General features: G+C 40.8%; 1 protein-coding gene across 2 annotated transcripts in view; it reads left to right on the plus strand.

The window, feature by feature from the left end:
* Positions 1–18,344, plus strand: part of thrab (thyroid hormone receptor alpha b) — a 156,963-nt gene that overhangs the window by 2,035 nt on the left and 136,584 nt on the right. The window lies entirely within an intron of this gene.

An 18,344-nucleotide genomic window follows, 5' to 3' on the forward strand; every position in this document is an offset into this window, starting at 1 on the left:
GTTAATATGCAACAGCTCCGACTGACAGACGACAAGCAACACTGACACCTTCATCATCCCCACAGGGCATGTGAGAATCCCTGCTGAAAACAACCACAGTGCACAATTGCAGATCGTTAGTTAATGCAACTGGGATTGTTTCCTGTGCGCACTCACAGCTGTTTGCGTGCAAAAGCCGTCATCACCACATTACAGTGCTATAATAATGAAATCACTTAATGTAGCCACTCTGCTTAACGCCTTTCCTGGGTCTGGATTCTCAGTAGCTTGTGCTGTGCTGATAGAAGGTGACAGTCTAAAAGCTGTAGGCTCTTGCAGTTGAATCCATCAAGCTTGCAACAGAAGCACTTTCTCTGGCTCAGTGAAGCATGTATCAGATAGCAGACTATAAGGATTTTAAACATGCTAACCAGCTGCAAATCATAACATGGAGAGTTTTTACATTTGGAAGCACTTCAGAGATAGAGAGCAATTTGCACATCAAAAGGACCTGAAACTTAAAAGTGTATTAGTCATATTTTTGGACGAGGCTCTAAATGACCGTAGAGTCTTGGGATTTTATACAAAAGCAGTCTAAAAGTGTTACTTTATGTCACATGAGGTGATATGACCCCGGATGGCTGCAATTCATTAATCATTAGCTATCAGTTTAAATCTCAGGGTTCTGTCCCTGGGTTGATTATTAGCCTTGGACAAATCCACCATTCGAGTGTAGCTGTGTTCTTTAGAGGTCCATTTAGAGGCTGTGACTGCAAATGGACTGAAAATGAGGTGTGAAAGAAATTTAAGTGATGTTTTTGAGACTCACACTTTTATTAGTGTAAATGTATTTATTTTTTCTATGCAAAGAAGAAAAGCAAATAAGAATTCCTGGCTCTGCTTGCCGACTGATTGTGATGTAACAGGGTTGCCTGAAAGATCACAAGGATGGTGGATGCTCTCTTCTCTTCTCTTCTCTTCTCTTCTCTTCTCTTCTCTTCTCTTCTCTTCTCTTCTTCTCTTCTCTTCTCTTCTCTTCTCTTCTCTTCTCTGGGGCTCCTTAAGGGGGCCAAGGGTGACCTTCAGTCTCTCCCGGCAGTAAGCACCCCAGCGGGCCTCTCTTTTTCAGACGCTCTTTCTTTTCGTCTTTCTTCCTGGCCTCCTTGCTCTTTTTCCTGCTCCTTATCCCCCCCCCCTTTTCCCTTCTCATCATCTACTCCCATCCCCTCCCTTTTCCCCGTGGTGGGGCAGCAGAGCTGAATGCTAAGAAACGTAGAGAGTTCACTTATATAACCTCGACTGTGCAGCTGATGTCCTGGTCTGTATCTGCTGTATAATGATGTCAGAGCTGTCTAGAGAGGCAGAGGGCATGCTGGGTAGGCCAATATGTCAAGAGCTATTCCTGAACCTAGTATGGTGAATGGGTTGAGTCCAAGTTTTCCTTCCGTTTTCCTCTTTTTAGCCTCCTAGAGTGCATTTGGACCTAAATTCCAGGTACTGGCTATAGAATTGACAGTCTTGGTAAAGGGTCACAGATTTTATTAGATCATAGATTTTATTAGCATGTGTTATCACATTACTCAGGCACTCTTTTCCCCATAAATGTAAATTCTTGATTACCATAGGACATGTCAGTTATTCACTGGTCTTCACTTTCTCTTTGACTTTAGTTGCCCAACATCTGTGAGCTGACCCAAAGAGTTTTTGCCCTCCACTAATTAAATCATGAATCTAACTCGTGAATAGATTTCATGGATGTTTCCAGCTTTATTCTGATGCATTTTATCAGTAGAAACATCCTTATTCCCATACAAGTGCTCATGATGTTTGATTCAGTTTGTATTTATTCAAGCAAAGAAATTGGCCTCTTTATGCACAAAGAGAGTGCTCAGATGACTAACCAAACATCCAGCATCTTTGACTGAGTGTGCCTATACATGATTATGCATACTAATTAATGAGTCCAAGCATGCAAGAAAACAAGAAACGATGATAACCTGCATATTTAGATGGACTTTAGGGCTATTGGAGAGTTTGCCCGCCCTGTATAATGCTTACAAATGTAGGTTTGGTGGTAGCTTGGAATAACATACAGAAAACTAGGGATTTGCTCTTTCTTTGTGACAGTGCTGCAAAACATTTTTCAAATCACAGTTAGGTAGCTTATTAATTCTATTATGACACCAGAATACAGAGTTATACTTATTTCTGTCACTTATAATTAATTTGATTAATTAGATACCTAAACAAAACCTGTGCATTTACAATAAATGCTGTGAATCTGTTAGACTTTTACAAGCACTATCTCCCATTTTTTCTGTATAAAGGCAGTCTCGGCACCCCAAAGAGTAGCGTCATTGTTAAAACCTTTTTGTATCACTTTTGTTTTTCAGGGTTTGATTTACTAAAGCTGAATGGGCATATTTATTTATCAGATTCTCAGAAATAACAGTAAATTCACTTATTTACTGAACACACCCAGACTCGTTGCCTTTAATATAAGCGAACCAATTGTTCTTACATTCGTAGTCACTCCCAAAGGCTGTTGGCTCCTAAGCCCTCATATGAGTGTAGATTTGGTCTCAGTGTGGTTAGGGACACAGAAACCACAGAGTTTCCTCCCTTTTACTGACTCAACATGTGACACAATTTTGATACACAGAACTATCAGTGTAGGATTGATGTCCTCCTCAGTTACACGTGTGCACATCTAGCTGACAGCCCAACACATTAGTGAGAAACAGCAACGCTAATCCTAATATTAGTGATAGGTGAAAGTTATGTACTGAATACAAAAATGCATATGATGTTACTATCAAATATGAAATTGCCAGAAAAGTGGTAGGCGCATATCTTCAACATCCTTACTGTTAACTACATGCATGTCCTTATAGTTTGGTCATTTCATCAGACTTAAACCCCCAAATAACAAAATGTGTTGAAAAATCTAATAATCAACTGTGAAGAAGAGTAACACACAGAGTTCGTGTTTGTAATTATGTCCAGAAATCAGTATAAGACCTGGATATTTTAATTACTGAATAAGTTGATTATTATTTTTAAATTACTTGAATAACGCCAGACAAACCAGTTTAGTTCAGTTTGCCAGTTTCTAGGCCCCAACATCTTCGCGTCATGTGTTCAAGTCCTTGCTGTACAACACAGAAAAGTGCAAATATATTAGTTTTGACATTTTTGTCCTGATGTTTATCAAAAATGTATTCATATTATTTTTTTCAATTACCAGATCGTTGGTTCGGCTGCAATTTAATAGCAGGCCATCCTGCTGTAATATTTTGGGCACACAGTAATGGTTCTAATGGAAAGTGGCAATTCAGACCTCATTAGCAGAGAAGAATGAGGCTAACCCTCCAGTGTGATGTCGTAGCTGGTTTGCGTGCTGCATTCAGAGGCCCATGACGCTCCACCGCTGATAAGCATGCTGTGTTGGTGAGCACGACAAGAGATAATCACTCTGCTCTGCACCAGTCTTCACACAAACCTCTGGGGGTCCTGCTGTCTTTTAGATACTGCAGCATCTCATCCCTCTAGCACACAAACACACTAGTAGATGTATGACATCAGATGTCAGCCAGCAGCGGGTACCAAGTTTGTGGTTTTCTTTTCTTTCTTTTCCTTTTTCATAGTGTAGTATGTTTGGGCCCCTCCTTTTCGTCTTCTCTTTGTAGGTTAGGTTTCGTTTTAATGCGTAGTTGGGGTTTTTTTCAGTTGTTTCTGTTAAGCAGTGGTTTCAATGCAGATGGTTACCAGAGGCTCCCCTGCTTTATCTTATTTCTCATTCCCATTGAACCGTCGTTGCCCTCTGCTGCCGCTCCTCTTTGCCAGCTTTTGCTTCACCACCTTCCAAATCACCAGGGAAAATAATAACTTGTAAAATGGCCTTTATTGGACAGAAAGAGCTGCAAGAGTGTTTTACACAGCCGCCTTTCTTTCTTATTAACGCCAGTCAGCTTGGCTCTGCCGGGGTACGACTGGGGCCACTCACAACTAGCTTTTCATCAACGGGAATACTTGGCACCAAGGGCTGTGAGGTTTATTTCTGCCAGGGTGAAGCGTAGTACTTTACGAGGTGGAGTCCATCCGACGTTTGCTGGCACTGCTTTCTCTCTCTCTCTTGTCTGTCTGTGAGAGCCACCTAAGTTTATGCAGATTTGTTGACATGTTGAACAAGCAGTTCCCATGACGCTAAAGTGGATACTTACAAAAAAAAATAATGTTATAAAGATTCAAAGCTTAATCCAGACAGATTCACTACATGGGCATCCAAGATTAAATGGGCAATAATGCTTTCATTATCTTCGCCCCTGGGGCAGAAGCTAATCAGCTCATAATCAGAGGTCCTTTGAGAACTCCTTGTGTGATTATAAGTCAGTTTGTATGTGAGTACAACAGACGAGGACGCTGAAAATAAAAGTAATCAAAGATAACTGTAAGTTTACTCTAATAATACTCTAGATTAAGCTTTTTGTTGCACAGAAATATTTGTGGTAGCTACTAAAGAGGTTTTAGCCAAAGCCTCAAGAACATCATCAGCACCGTAATTATGATCTTCTTTGAATTAAGTAACACAGACTCAGCTGGTACCTCAGACCTCAGGCACACAAGCCTGGAGACCAGTTGGCAAACCCCCCTGGCAACCTCTGGTCGCTGCGATAAAAATGTGTACGCCGTAGCTGGTTGGTTGGTGAGTGGTTGCAGGCAGCCAAAGCATTCGCATGGAGGTTTTCTGTGCAGAGCATGCCTTTCAGTGACACATTTTACCAAGCGACAGCATGCAAACTTCATCAAGCTGTGACTGTTACCAGTGTGCTGTGCATCAGTCTCTTACGTGTGTAGGAAAAAACCCCAACTGCTCATTTGAACCCCGGAAAAACCCTGCTGATAGCTGTTTTAAATGCTGTCTTAGATTATTTCTAATATCCTGGATGTATCCCTGTACTAAGCATGTGCCAGTTGTCAATTTCTTTATAAATACTAATTTTCAAAATGTCGATTTACTGATAGGCAGCATCAAAACTGATGTTTTTTGTTTTTTAAATTTAAATATTTATTTTTACTTTGGTTTCTGTTTTTTGCCAGTGAACCAGAGGAAGCTTCCTTAGGAAAAAAAAAAACAATTTCAAAGTCCTTTGGCTCTTCGTCACACTATTTTTGCATGATTTGCTGGTGCATAATTGATATGACACAACAAATTAGTCACAGGCATCAGTCAATGTCTTTATTTACCATTAGGCAAACAGCAGCCGCACCATCGTGGCCAATATCAATATTAGGCCAGTGTATCGGTTAATCCCTAAACTGTGCTTATGACACGTGTAAAATATCAGAAAGTAGTTCAAAATGCCTGTCAAAAATGAAACATTGCACCTTTGAAAAAGCTGTTGTGTAAAAAGAATAAAGATCACAATCACAGCTAAATACCTCCCAGCATATGGGAGCAGAGCGCAGCTGACAGGGCTACAAAGCAGTGGAGCCAAACCAACAAAAACTGAACAAATTCTGCTTCCACTGGGAAATTTTCCACTCTTCAACATATTATCTGCCGGGGTAATGAATAACTCTAAGCAAAGAGATGCTTATAACAAAAATCCACAATTACAATTTTGGCTCAGACCCAAGCCTTGATATGGATACTCTGTCCTGCCAGCATTTACTGTACATCACTCAGCATTTCATTACCGCAGAAAAGAAAAAGCCATGAGTACAGGACAGTTTGACCTCCTTTATCCTTTCAGTGTGTGTTTAACGTGTTTGCCTTGCTGCTGCTGCGCTGTATTGTTGAATAGAACTTAACCAGGATTACTTCTTTTGGGAAACCAGGATTTAATTTCTCTATGAAGCCACTGCAGCTTGAATTCCGCTAAAACCCCCTGATTTAGGAGCTGAATGAATGGTCGGCCGTGGAAGCAGGAGTTTTATTGCTCCCTTTTTTTCCTAATCTGTCACGCTTGAGGAAATTTAGATGGACTCGTTCCAACACCTGATGGTTTGGCAAGATTTGAAACACCACCTCTTAATCTTTGTAATTTTATTTATTTATTTTGTATTGGAAGTGAGGATGAGGCCATTACTTATTCCGTGCAGTGCTGCAAAGTAGCTACACTTACAGTTGGCCTTCGGGAGAATAGCATGCAGCTTTTCATTAGGGCCAAGGCTTTTCACTTTAGATGGTGTGGAAATAGAAGTGTAGTAATGAGGCCGTACTTTGCTTGTTCTACAGCACCAGCCTTGCTCGTCGGGTGCTTGTATAGTCTCTGAGTTTAACTAAAGTAACCCTTTCAGTATGACCACTAGCCACCTTGTAGATGTTTTCATCTGATTTTATTTTAGTGGGATATTACTCAACAAATAAGAGTGTAAATTGTGCTTGCACAGATAATTGTATTTTCAGTGGTTACATTTGCAGCTGTACTGCAGCACTTGCAGAAACAGAATAGAATACCTTTATCTGCCATTGTATGGGTAGAAGGCGAAATTTGGAAGTGGAAGCTATAAACATTCATCATTAATTTCTGCAAATTTGAATATTAATTTAACAATGCTGAAAGTTGAACTGTTTAGTCCCATGCATACATCCTCCGTGCATGTTGCTTTAAAGTTGAAAGTGGGTTGACACCAGACCTTTCGAGCTCTAGTTAGTTAACCTTTTTATATATATTTTTGTCATGTATAATTCAGTGGTACCTATACCATAGCTGCCACTAGCTGCCACTGCAAATTTGAGATGACTTGTCCAATTTGTGCTGCTAAAAGTTATTTCGCTGACTTTTATTGTCACTTCTTGGTATCTGGCCACCACGTCGCTGCTAATCCTCTCCTGTGTGGACTTCCGTTTGTCTCATAATGCTTCTGTGGTAACTGCTTATCTGTTACTTCTGTTAAACTGTTTCAGCTTTAAGTCACTGTTTTTGCTAGCTGTTGTAACATCTTTGGTACCAGCTAACTAGTTTACATGGTCTGCCTCTTTGTGTCTGAGTTGCTGTGGTTCCTAAATACTTCCGCTTTGCAATGATACCACTGGTAGTTGATCAAGAAATATCTAGGAGGGTCAAAAATTCACCAAATCACATGTTGCAATAGTGACATCCTATTACGGTGCCATACTCGAATTCGGTGAACTCTATAGAATGAAACTAAACTAACTAACTAACTAAAAGTCCAATCAGTTGTTGAAATTGTTATTTCTATTTTTCTGAATGAACCATTGATTCTGTATACACTCTGGCTACTGCATCCCTGGTTGGAAATCAGTGTTGTGCAAACACTTCGAAGTACCATCTGCTAAGTATTTGTGAGATATTATTAGGTATTTAAAAAAAGGTTTAGGACTGTGCTTTTAAGACTTATCAAGATTCGAATCAGCTTAGTTATGGCAGGTTGCTCTCATTTCACTACTTTTTAAAGCAACTGCTTCTTAAGCCAGAGAGTGACCTCTAGTTTGGTCATATGTGGGGTTTTCACAGTAGCAGTCCCAACTCCTGTCTGACTGATGCAAATATGAATGTGCATGCAAGATATTCCCCCGGCTAAGGTAGTAGACGTTGGTTTATGTTATGACTGTCTGTGAGGTTAAAAGATCACTTCAGAGTTTAGTTGAGCTCCTTTGAAGTGTGACCGACAGTTACCCACACTAGGCTCTCTGTTATTGCGCGCCGTGCACTTTTCTGTTTGAGGAAACTTTTTTTTTTCTGACATCACATTTCCAAACATTTCTGAAGACGTCATTTGCACCCCTCTCCCTGATGGCGATTTTCCCTCCTCCCGTCACAGCGAATGCACCGCGTTTGACAGAAAGTGAAGCCGGCCACCGGCGGAGCGAGGTCAGCTCGAGCCTGAGTGTTTCTGTAAACATTGGTTTGTCAGCTGGTCTGTGATCGAATGATAGTTGTGGAAATGGTCTGTCATTAAACACAGCTGCAGGTAGGTACACTGTGGCTTGTGGAGAGGCTTACTGTTAACAGGAAATGTCAATCACCTTTACAGAAATTTGTTGATGGGTGCTATATCGGGAGCGGGGTTATTAGTCATCTCCTGTTGATTAATATCTCTCCTGCATGTTGACACATTAGCGCAGTTGTTTTTCACACTTGCGTTTTCTGCTTTTTCAAGGAACAATAATATTAATGAGGGAGGATTATTCTAATTAGCTTGCACATTTTAAGAATGTGTTTCAAAACATTTGGATATGTTATAAATACATATTCATATGAAGATAATGGTTGTGGAAAAACAGTGTGAGATCTGCCACTCCGTCCTGAAGGCTTAAAGTATTTTTCAGATGAGCTCTTTAGGGGCTTGGTTCATGCTCATGTGACCTTTGTGTCCTTTTTTTTTCCATCCGAAGCAACCCTACAGGCTTCATTTGCTGATGCTCGCTGTCTATATCGATATAACCTTTTAAAGCTGTTATAGAAAACTCACACTGTGCAGCCAAGCTGAGCAAAAAACCCACATGCCGACTTTGATGCTCTTCTTCAAAACGCTGGATTGTAAACTCGATATCCGAAGGTAATGTTTTACAGATAAGCCAATAAATAAAGCTAATAATGGCATTTTAATCAGCAAAGAAAATCTAGTAATTAGTTACAGGCCTATCTTTCCTGTCAGACACTGTGAAATGAGATGATTTTTAGAGCATGTAATTAAAAAAAAGAATATAATTAATTTGTTTGCGTTTATTCTTTTTATATCAGGAATCAGGTTTGCCATCAGTCTATGTTTTAAATGAGTCAAAGGTGTAAACTGAAATGCTCAAAGGGAAATTTGTTCTACTCCACCTGTGAAAATTTCAAATAATGAAGTAAAAGATAGTAGAGCCAGTCTTGTGCTTCCAGTCTTCCCTCAAAACTAAAAATCAATCCAGCGTATAGGAATGGTTATTTTCGAGAAGGCTGCACTGCAAGGTCTTTCGGCTGATTAGGAGTATCCTGTAATTAAATTCGGAAAACTTCTTCAAGAATTACAGAAATTTGGAAGCAGTTTTAGATTTGAAAAACCCACCAAGGTCCCTCAGTCTACACACAGCCTTGCTAGCTTTGCTCAATTGGAATTTGTGATTAATCCAGGGATCCGCGCAGCATTTTAACTAAGTCTATGCTTCAGGTTTTTTTTAAATACCTCCAAGGATGGTTTAATACAGTAAAATATAGATGACAAAAGAGCCCAGCTGATACTGGGTTTCTGGGGTGGATGTCATTACTCATTGATTGCTGCAATGGTGTTTTTGCTGTCCTGGCACAGCACTCTCTCTCTGCTGTGCTTCACTGGGTGAGCGAACAGTGAGACTCGAGAAAGTCACAGAGAGCAGTGGCAGATAGTGTGAGTGAAACTCACTCCTTTCACCCACAACAGTGGTGGCAGATGGCTGCCCCTTTCTGAGCCTGGTTCTGCTGGAGGGTGCTTCCTGTTAAAAGGGAGTTTTTCCTTCCCACTGTCATCTAAGTGCTTGGTCATATAGGTGTCGTCTGATTGTTGGGGTTTCCCCGTGTCATTGTAGGGTCTTTATCTTGCAGCATTAAAGCGCCTTGTGTATGTTGTACAGTCTGGTCAGCCATGATGCTATTCTGCTACAGGTGCTGCAGAAAGTGAAGGACTGTAAACAGTGGATGTTGACGAATAAACAATTTCACAAAATCATTTGCATTTTGGTCAACATATGTCCCTGTATCGGTATATGTATAGTAGGCCAGTATTGGCTAGTGGTCTGTCTCTGCGTGACAGGATTCGCAGGAGAGTCGAGGAGTGCTTTTCATCTCTACCTGTTAATTTTGCTAGCCAAGCAGCGGGATGGAGAGCTACACACTGGGAGGTCCAGGGTGCAAAGTTAATGCCAAGCACCCTGAGGCAGTGCATGTGCATGTGTGTATGCGTTTGTACAAGAACCAAGAGACTTTTGGATCTGGCAGCCTCGTACATTCCTCATCTGAATTGTTTCAACTGCAGCCAATCAACAAACGCTGGCACATAGCAGAGATTGGTGTAGTCCAAGTTCATTCAGTTTCTCACTTGTACTGAAAGTAACAGAATTTATGTGTGGGCATGTAGTGAGAGCTGTGTTATATGTTAATGCGTGTACTTGGTTGGTGCTAATAGTAAGCGTGGGAATATGTGTGGGCTTGTGTAATTCTGATTCTTAGAGCACAGTGTTTCTGCACCGTCTCCATGTGTTTGATGCCGACGACAGGCTCATGTTTCCCTCAACATAACTGGCCTAGCTAGAAGGAAACTTAATAGGCAAAGTGTGAGGCAACCACTCTGTGATTAGTTTGCACTACCGCTTTGAAGTAGCCTTAGCCTGGCAGTGCTGGACACAGAAATTCTGGCAAGCTGCACGCAAGCATTGCACACTTGCACAGCCACTCAGACAAACTATACGCATGCATGTACGTGCATGCTTTCACACCAGCATCTAAAAACCGGACATGCGTGTTCACAAACACATGCAGACAGCTGTTCTTAGTTACGACGTCGTCAGCTTCAAATTTTATAAATCACTGCCCTTTAATGAACACATGTTCACATTCATTTGCCTTTACTACTGACGCTGGCCCTTTTTTATGTCTCATTTTTTTTATTATGGGTTAGCGATCCACCTCATTGATTAGTTTGTGTTTTAAACATCTGCATTTCATAATCGGCGCGTCGCTAGTTTGCACAGATTTGTGTATATACACAAAGGTACATCCATTTCATTTTTCCGCTGGCCGACCAGCTGCCTGTTTGTACAGCTCTGTCCAAACTGTCTCCAGTGAGCGGCTAGTTCTGTGCCCAACAACAACTGTTCGGCTTTGTTTATTGCAAGATGACACTGGATGGCAAAAGCAGCTGCCAATAGCCCTGTATGACAGAAACAGCTTCTTGTATTGCTGCAACAAACAAACTGACAAAAAAATGTCAGTTTGTTTGTTTAGGATTACTTTGACATGGGTACACTGTGTACCATTGCAAAATTCTCAAGCTGTTTTCTCAAACTTAGAAGAGAAGACAGTGAATACTGTCCAGTCCTGAGCATGCAGAAAACACATAAAACGCACCAGAGAAACATCAACAAGAGCAAACTGAAAGTACACATGTAGCCCCATGCAGCACATGGATTTTAAGTAAAGCTGTTTTCAGGACTGAACTGATGATTGAAACAACGGATGAGGTGTGAAAGTGAACTGTGAACATAATCAAATGAGTCCACAGATGATTTATAGATTTGTTTTTAGGGTGGTCCAGGGTGACTGACGAAGGTGACAAGCCGGCAGGCCCCTGAGAAGAAGCTCCAATTGCTGCTTGTGTTCTCTCACTCGTGTCCCTGACCCTTGTCCAGGTTGGACGGGCTCCAGCTGGTCCTCCGAGCGAGCGAGCGAGCTCTCCGTACTTTCACATCTGTAGCCCTGTTTTTGTGCCAAGGCAGGCAGCGCTAACCCCTCTGACCTTCCATTCGGGTTTGTGTGTGAGAGGGAGCGAGAGCTGTAAACAGATGACATTACAGTGAGGAACTGGCATAAAGGGAGAAATGGTGCCAAGACCGTGTGTTTGTATTATGAGTTTGTTTATTCTCTCTGTGTTCATATCAGGTGTCATGTGAAAATACATTGTTAACAGTCTATTGCTTCCCCTTGTTATTGGTTGTGTGCGTGCGTGTGTGTATGAGTGTGTCAGACCTTATCTGACACACGGGATTAGCAGACTGAAGCCAGCCTCTGGTCTTCTTTAGCCTCCCTGCCTGCAGAGGTCCATCTGATTCTTGTTGCCTTGCTGTTTTGGGTTTATTACCAAAAACGACACGATTTTTTGCAATTCCTTTTAAAGTAATCAGCATCTGGGACATGCACCGGATATCCCCCACTGTATCAGTACGGTGAACTATAAACTTGAATTTCATTTTGGAATTGAGGACAAAGTCACAGGGAGCCAAATCTGGCGTGTAGGGCGGCCAACATTTACGTGCATCCAGCTGCCTTTGTGCCATAATTACCCTGTTGAGCGTTCTCCTTCAGATGCTGAAGAACGTTAGAAAGTCTTGCTGTTGCAGTCTGACCCTGGGGGGTGGATTTAAGCAGCGCAACCCTGTTAATGTCAAAGAAAATGCTGTGTATTTTTTGGACTCGTGCCCCTGATAGTCTTCTTCAGTCCTTTAGACTGCAGCCTCTTCTACTGCAAACTTTGCATCCTGTTTTCATCACCAGTGATGATCCTCAAGGCAGGTTTGCTGTCAAAGAGCCCTGCAGAGTAGGTTTTTAGACAGGATACTGACTACCAAAGTTACTGCGAGCACCTGTTGTGTGGCTGTGCACTTCTCATAGCTTTTCATGAGGAATTTTTAGAATGATTTGCAGGCATCATGATTAAAAAAAAGCTTTTAAATGTGCAGTTTTTAAATAGTAGCCAAATTCCTAAACAAAAAGATCAGGCTGTGCACTTTTATTTTATTTAGCCTCTTTTGTCATTCGCGGAGGAATCTGTTTTGCCTGCACAGGATTCAGATTAACTTCACGTAAACAAGGGGTTCACAGGAAATGATACAGCGTGCAGCCCAGCCTTTGTTAGTGTTTGCGATCTTATCTTGATGATAACAGCCTCACTCTGCTCTTACCGTCTATCAGACTTCAGCCACAAACAATGGAGGGTTAATGAAATGTAGTCTGTGCACAACTAAAAGCTCTGATAAATGTTACTTTGAAAAAATAACATCTCTCCCAGCTATCCTTGAAAGCAACTTTTATGTTTTTCTAATTTGGGCAAACTGTACCTTTAAAACTAACTCGCAGCAACTGCGAAACATGCAGGAAAAGTTAGATAGTAAGCGCAGTGCACTCGAAAAACTCAAATACAGAAAACACATTAAAACAACTGGTGGGAGGGGGCCATTATGTTTTATTACTGTATTTAATGCCATACTGTATGTTCATCGTTTTGGCCTAATGCGAGTCGATTGTATGCTTCAGAAATGCAATAAATATGTATTTTGTTTTTGCATCCAACTGTTGTGCCAACAGATTTTATTATTAGAAATGAGCACCAGTGTATTTCCAGCGAGTGAATAATTGATTATTGAACCGTTTCTTTGGGAACAAAGGCCTCTCGCCATGCATACTGATGAGCTCATACAGTACATGCGCCTGCCGTGCATAGGGTACACACATTTCCCATAAAAGGCCACTCAAAGGATATAAAACTGTCAGCAGTTGAAGCAGAGCATGGTCTGGTGCTGTACTCTAGATCACGTTGGTATACGTGTTTGTCTGTGCAGGCTTTGGTCCTGCGGCTCACTGCTGCTTCAGTGAATCAGAGTCCAAGAGCTTCTTTACTCTAGATTAGAGAAAGGAAGGAAATTAGAGAGAAAGAGAGAGCGAAAGCTGAAAATGGGTCAGACATCTAAGAGCCAGGCATTTCTTTTCTACGATGGGTGTCAAGACATTATCCAATTGCTTCTCTTTCCTCCTTTATCTTACTTTCTCTTTCTGTCTTGCATGCTCCCCCCCCCCCCGACTCTCCCACTATTCCAGCCAAAGAAAAGTGCAAAGGGAGGAGAAAGTTATTATGCTTGGCATGGCTGCAGAGGACGGCCTTTAATTTGGACACAACCCAGCTGATCAATCTCCTCATTGGCTCGGTTATAGCACTGTGTGTTTGTGAGTGAGCGTGCGTGTCCAAGCCCATACGTAACAGCTAAGCTTTTAAACTATGCAAACCAACAGAGTGTTCCAAAAGTAAAGCACACTGGATTAATTCCATGTGGAATTGACTTAACTCTGTAGACAGAGCCGTGGAGGAACAATGAATTGGATTAAATCTGGAATGAGCGTTAGCGGAATAAATGTTGCAACAAAGTCAAAATAAAGGACCATCGGATGCATGTTTGGAGTTCTATAGATGCTGATGTTAGACCGGGTCAACGGGTTTGGAAAGAGGGGCTCTTGAATGCACACACACACAGATGGAGGCATGCATTCATTCTAATTTACATTTAAGTAACTCTGCGTGATTTGCATACTGTGCAAACATATGGACGTGATTCAGCGGGTGGTTTGGCAAAGAGGGAGAGCCTGCAACATTTCCTTTTGAGGCTTTTCTCTGGCATTGACAGCATTTAGCTGACTTCTTTTAGGAAGCATTAGTTATAAATGCATGACAGCAGCTTTCCAAAACAGCAGCCTCGGTCCCTTTAGAATTCATTTTAACAGGAAATCCCCGAAAGGAAACAATAAAGTTTATTCATAAGTGTGCTGTAAGGAGCACAGGGTCAGTTATTTTCTTTTTATTCTAGTTAATTATTTTGCCAATAAAATGCAATAAAATGTTTGCAGTTTTTTTTTTTAATTGAAAATAACTGTTTGTTAAAACAGCCAAAAGTGACGTTCTCCAATAGCCGCTTATCAGTACCAGCACCTCACAATGAGGCCTGCTCCCACAGGAAACATCACGGATAATGTTGTAATTCCAAAGCACTTACGTGACGTCACAATCGTGGAGCAAAAAAGCCAAACAACATGCTCAGTTTGGCCACAATATACAGGATATGCTGTTTATAAACTGTATTTTGTATTAACTTCACTGCTGTTTGCTTGCTTTCTTAATACACAGCATACAGCCGTGTGCAGCACTTCATGCATTTGCATTAAATGCCACTGTCTTTTTTATAGCTGTTTTTTTTTAACTTAAAAAAAAATAGGACTAACTGCTTGTAGGCAAAGCGGCCACCATATTGTGCATTTACATTGACATGCAATGTGTGAGTGTGGTTGATTTTGATTGGCTATTTACTGTTTCCATGTTACAAATTGATCATTGGGAACAGTAGTCTTCCCTTCAGTGCGCAGTGCTGTTCTATTTTCATGTGGAAGAACTTGATGCTTTTTAAAATGTCAAGCTTTGGATAAATGGCTCGCTACTAAAGCTGAGATTTGTCTAAAAAGATTAACAGTCCCCACAGAAGCTGTCATCTTCTTTTATTATTGCGTAGATAAGCATCACAGTGTGCTTGCAAAATATTGGTTTGCAGGACCGGCATACTGATTTTTTTATTTTATTTTAAACTCGAAGACCGAAAAGCTCATGGCGAGAAAATGGAACAATACTTAAACCTGAAACAGCTTTGTGAGAAAACGTAATAGCGTGTTAGTAAATATCTTTTTATGCGGTCTTAGGATGATTGCAGAGCAAACAAACAGACTCGTACTCGCTCCCTTTTCCATCATCTGCTTTTCTGATGGACTTTTGATTGAAGAGCAGAAAGTAATGGCATTTTATTTTTCAGTCAGGGCAAAAGTGAATCGAGTTTTCTTGATGTTGTGTGACATTTTTTTAACATGAGCTATTTTGCTTTTCTTCTGGAAAATAAAATAAAAATTACAACAATAGTCTGGGTAAGAGCTTCCTAATAGTTACAGTATTTATCAGTGGGTTTATCCAAGGATTTAAAGATTCTTTGTCATTATTCAGTCACATAACGATATTCTGTGTGGTAGTTCTCATCTTTAAACCAGCTGATACTGAACACAGACAGAACCCATTAAATAAATAAACACAATAGGGAAACATTATAAACAATAGGTAGCATTGTAGTTACATGTTGTAAAGTGCATGTCCCTGTCTTTTTAGGCATGAGGTGTGAGCTCTGGGGAAGAAGCTGACCCTCAGTCTGATTCTTGTTTTTTTGGTCCTAGACTGTCTTCGAGATGGCAGCGGGACAAACAGCTTATTACCTGGGTGGGTGGAGCCATCATCTGGACAGGGCCAGCATACATTGTCATAGAACTGGGAGAGGAATTCCTACAATCCCCATTACTGTTCTGACTACCTACCTTTGCATGCACTCATTGGGAACTTCATTAGTGACATCTGTTCATCTCCTTGTTAACACAAATATCTTATGAGCCAGTCACTTGGCAGCAACTCAACGCATTCAGGCATGTAGACATGGTCAAAATGACCTGCTGAATCTTAAACAGAGGTTCTTAGAATTGGGAGTAAAGATTAATTATGTGATTTACTGCAGTTTCAGAAGAGAAAATATCCAGTAAATTGTAGTTTTCTGGGTGAAACTACCTTGTTGATATCAGCTATTAGTGGAAAATGGTCAGACAGCTTCATGCTGACAGGCAACAGCAACTCAAGTAACCAGATGCTCTTCTGCAACCAAGATGTGCAGAGGTGCATCTGTGAATGCCCAACATGTTGACCACACCAGGTTCATTCATCCTAAAAGCATAACATGTAGTTACTGTGCTAAAATATGGAAACTCTGCCCCAACTCAGTTATATCTGCTATATCATCTTCCAAACATAAGAAAATCATTAATAAAGCTTTATTGATAAAGCTTCCATTATGCGTCTGGGATGAAGGGGGCTTGTGTTGTATTCATTATGTGGTGAGACTCAAGAAAGAGGAAAAAAAAAAGCCTCAAGGAACAGCTAATATTGTTTAATGCTTTTAAAACTGCCGCATACATAATCTGTTGTGAACATCTGCTGAACCTTGAAATCAGGCATTGACCTCTCGGTGTTGCTGTGTGTTGCTGTGCACTAAAGCATGTCACAAGAATGAAGCTCATGTGAAGACATGTTACGCTGTTGAGGAAATAAGTCAGTCTCTCTCAGGCTGACAAGTTAGAAAAAGAGCATTTTTATTTTTTCAGTTTACTGCTCCTCTTTGTATCATCTGTTTTTTTTTTTGTGCATCACGATCGTTTCAGGAAGGCAGGAATATTAATGAGAAGCTCATATACTGCCATTTGTAATCTCTGCTCCCTGCTTATCTTTTATTTGCTCAGACAAATTACTGAAGTAATGATGTTTGGCTCGGGTGATATTTTTATGCCTGTGTTTAAACACCACAGCAATAGTAGTGCAATAAAGGTGCAACTGCTAAAGCCGGTTGTTAGCTATCAAAAATAGATTAATCGATGCTGATAAAGAAATGAGTTGTCTAATACTCAGTGCAATAAAGCCTTCCTAGTATGCGTTACTCCATGTAAGTCCTTTGTTTTCTTTAGCACTTAGGCGTTATCCAATGAGCTTCAGGCTCTGTGGATTTTCTTTCTGTGACATTTCCGAATAGCATCTTCTTTTTGTGTTCCAACTCTTTTAGAATAAAGCACCGGGTTTTCATATATAGCAAAACAAACCAAACAAAAAAAGAAAATGTGGAGTGGTGCTGTCTCAAGCTATAGCTTAGCAGGGTGCTGGTCTAGCTCACCTTATTCAGCAGTTGATTATATGGTAAAGGGTACAGTGTGTGTGCCCCCTACCCTCTCCCTGATTTCCAGTCTACACTCTAAAAAAACTCTAAAAATAGCCTTTAATTCTGTAATATGTTTAACATGTTGATCCTGAACGCAGCTCATTGCTTTAAGTCAGTTTTGGAGTCTGATTGGTCCCTTATGTTTTTCGGTGAACTCAGCCCAGTGCATTATGGGATATGTCGCATGGGACGTAAGACGCTGCCGAAGAGTTTGCTGCAATGACTGCTAGCGTTGTTAATAAGTTAAAGCTTGGTACGTCTGGACCCTTTGTGCATACCAGAACTAGAATACGACACAAAATAAAGCATCATTAATTACAAACACCAACTTATTTCTCTGTCTTTTTTAAATAGAGTTTATAATGTAGGTTTGCTGTCAGGTTTACGTCTTCTCTCTGCCACCTGTGAGGATGCATATTTATCCCTCCCCAAGTCCTAAGAGCTGGCTTAGCATATGGATTAACTGAAGAATCAAATGCATGGCTGCCACACTCGATCATCTCAGCCAATAATGATGAAGGTTGCAGAAACGTACATTTCTTCAACTTAGAGCTGAGTTATGGAAGAGGTCCGTTGTGAAGTTGTGCGTGATTCAATGATGGTACAATAAACATCTTTTTTTCCCCTTTGATTAGTCCATGAGTGGAATGACTTTCAAAATGAAGTAGTAAGGCTTGGCCTCTCTGGTTCATTCTGTTAAAAATTAAAGGCCTTTAATAGACCTCCCTGCTTTACAAGCGTTAGGTAGCACCAACTAACTGCTTCTGAAATTAGTTCACTGAGATTAGGTGTGGTGAGGTCTGCTGTAAGTTCTTAGGTCCATTATTTTATTGGCTACCACTGGGAGGAGACGCTAATGCTGTTCCCAAGTCCTGATAGATTGGGGGTGGGTTGCGTCACAAACCTGGACAATAAGGAAAACACCCAGATCCATCTGCTGTAGCGACCCTTTGGGAAAAAGGAGTAGCCAAAAGTACCTTTTAGGTTATTAGCTGTCACCGTGGTTTTTTGTGTGTGTTCCCAGCATAAAATGAAAATAAAGAGTATCAATCCACGTAGCCTCTGCATATCTTTATATTTTAATTTGTGAAGCAGCAACAGCTGTGAGACA

Source organism: Oreochromis aureus, linkage group 8 (genome assembly GCF_013358895.1).
Source record: "Oreochromis aureus strain Israel breed Guangdong linkage group 8, ZZ_aureus, whole genome shotgun sequence".
NCBI lineage: Eukaryota > Metazoa > Chordata > Actinopteri > Cichliformes > Cichlidae > Oreochromis > Oreochromis aureus.